Source organism: Tripterygium wilfordii, chromosome 20 (genome assembly GCF_013401445.1).
Source record: "Tripterygium wilfordii isolate XIE 37 chromosome 20, ASM1340144v1, whole genome shotgun sequence".
In the NCBI taxonomy this organism is placed as follows: Eukaryota; Viridiplantae; Streptophyta; class Magnoliopsida; order Celastrales; family Celastraceae; genus Tripterygium; species Tripterygium wilfordii.
This window is the reverse complement of record NC_052251.1, coordinates 4,993,231-4,995,945: the sequence shown is the minus strand read 5'-3', so window position 1 is coordinate 4,995,945 and position 2,715 is coordinate 4,993,231. Positions and strand designations below refer to the sequence as shown.

The following is a 2,715-nucleotide window of genomic DNA, read 5'->3' as shown; positions in this document are numbered from 1 at the left end:
TCTAATTAGTGCCCTTAAAAGTCTAACTTGCTAGTTGAGCCTTCATGCCACGTTTCGTAAGGTAAGGATGCGAATAGACCAAGTTATGCTTGAAATTGCACAAAAACGTGAAATGCTCCTCCATGGATAGAGTTGAGCAATTCTAAAGCATCAATGTGGACCGTTGTACTCTATTTAGTGCTCTTCAAAGTCTAACTTGCTGGTTGAGCCTTCGTGCCACGTTTCGTAAGGTAATGACGAGAATAGAGCAAGTTATGTCCCAAATTGCACAAAAACGTGAAAAGCTCCTCTCTGGAGAGAGTTGAGCACTTCCAAAGCATCAAAGTGAACCGTTGTACTCTATTGAGTGCTCTTAAAAGTCTAACTTGCTGGTTGAGCCTTCGTGCCACGTTTCGTAAGGTAAAGACGCGAATAGACCAAGTTATACCTCAAATTGCACAAAAACGTGAAAAGCTCCTCTATGGAGAAAGTTGAGCACTTCCAAGGCATCAATGTGGACCGTTGTACTCTATTTAGTGCTCTTAAAAGTCTAACTTGCTAGTTGAGCCTTCATGCCACGTTTCATAAGGTAAAGACGCGAATAGACCAAGTTGCATCTCAACTTGCACAAAAAAGTGAAAAGCTCCTCTATGGAGAGGGTTGAGCACTTCCAAAGCATCAAAGTGGACCGTTGTACTCAATTGAGTGCTCTTAAAAGTCTAACTTGCTGGTTGAGCCTTCGTGCCACGTTTCGTAAGGTAAAGACGCGAATAGACCAAGTTTTACCTCAAATTGCACAAAAACGTGAAAAGCTCCTCTATGGAGAAAGTTGAGCACTTCCAAGGCATCTGTCACACCCCGATCCGCGGAGCGTGAAGAAAAGGAAAAATACACAAAAACCAACACACCAAACACAACCGCGTGTATGTCACACGTTACATCCCAACCAATATAAACCGTATAAACTTTACCAAAAATTTCGGCAGCATCTCCCCATAAATAGAGGAAACCCACCTGTAATCAGATCACACACAAAGACAAAAAAAAACACTTCTAAATCATCAACATCCACCGACCCATAGGTCCACCATCAAATACATATCCCATCATCATCATCAAACACACCCTACAGCCACCACTTCCGGCCAACAAAATCAACACCATACATCAATGTACATAAATTACTAAAACATATCAACATCACACCATACATATATATAAATTCACACGCAAGTGTCACATAACCACAAAAGTCCAGGCCACCTCCGTCACGCGTCCTCCTGCTGATCCGCAGCCTGTGCACTAGATCCTGTCTCACCTGTGGGGAGGGAAAGTAGATAGGGTGAGCAGATGGCTCAGTAGGGAGAAATACTAGAAGACAAGTAAAGAATAACGAGGTTGGAGAAGAGACATTGTTTAATTAATGCAACAAAATGCAATGCAAACTAATGCACCCGATCAACCCAACCGAACCTCCATATCCTCCACCAATGACACCAAAGCCGGCGAATCAGATTCCCGCCCTGCGGCGATAAGCCGACGAGAATCCACCGCACTACCTCTCTCTCTAGCATCCAATCAATTACACAATCGCATATTCATCAATCTCAAACAGCTAGAGAGAAAGTTGGCACACATGTGGTCGCAACCACTCACCGCTGGCCCCACGGTGATATCTCAGCCTGCCACGCCTGGCCTAGCATCAAATAACTAGCCAGCGTGCAGTAATAAATACCGCTACGGGAATCCTATGGACTAGGACCATCACAAGGCTCTTATCCATCATCCACGCACGTGCCCAAATAACATCCAACACCTAACGCGAGCCCGGGACCACCCTCGGAACCCACCATGCATCTAATGTAATTTCTTATAATTTATGTCATTCGTGCAACACATATAGATAAAAACATTCATTCATCGTGATGCATGAAGATTTACATAATGCCCGATTTATGACCAAGCATTCCAAGGTTATATATCCATCAAATTAAATCACCAATAAATTGACAATAATGCAAAGGAACAATGGTAAGCATGCAAGGGCTTGTTTCCCCTCGGGAAAGATCGAAACGGAAACCAAACTTACCATACAATCAATTTGGTGGCTTGAAAGTGTTTTGAAATAAAAATAGTAAGAAAATCCCTACCTCGAAGTAACCACGCAATCCTCACCAAGGAAGCAAAGTACACGTCACGCCAATTCCCTAACCTATTCATTAAAAGAATCTCCATTAATTTTCCATATTCACCAATCCCTTCAATTCTCACATTTCATACTACACAATATCCCCATTTTCACTAAATTCATTTTCTACCTAAATTCTCTAAAGTTAAACAATTAAAATCATCCCACAATACGATTTTCCATCCTAACCCAAACTTGATTAAAGCAAGTTCAATTACTAACCCTTACCTTGAACCTTGGTAGTCCACCAACTCAAGAAATTCAAGCTTTCTCTTGAATTGATTCAAGAACCACACTTGTTCCTAATAATGTAAGAAGATTAACATCTAATATTGAGGTATTGAACAAAGGAAACTCTTCAAGAATCAAAACCTCAAAACCCATTTAAGTCCTAGCCTTAGAACCAAAAATTTACCTTAAATCCTTCTCAAGTGAAGTGTGAGTGTAGGTCTCAAAGTTGGAGCACCTTTACTGGCCGGAAAAGTCGCCGGAATGCCGCCGGAGGTGGCTGACCGGAGGTGGTGAAGTGAGGAGAAGATCTACTTTTG

At 42.1% G+C, this 2,715-nt stretch overlaps 1 long non-coding RNA gene across 1 annotated transcript; it reads right to left on the bottom strand.

The window, feature by feature from the left end:
- Positions 1-2,137: 2,137 nt before the first annotated feature.
- Positions 2,138-2,715, bottom strand: LOC119986693. The gene is made up of 3 exons (XR_005465327.1): positions 2,583-2,715; positions 2,396-2,469; positions 2,138-2,191 (listed from the first exon to the last, which is right to left on the bottom strand). It is a non-coding gene; the product is annotated as an uncharacterized LOC119986693 (long non-coding RNA).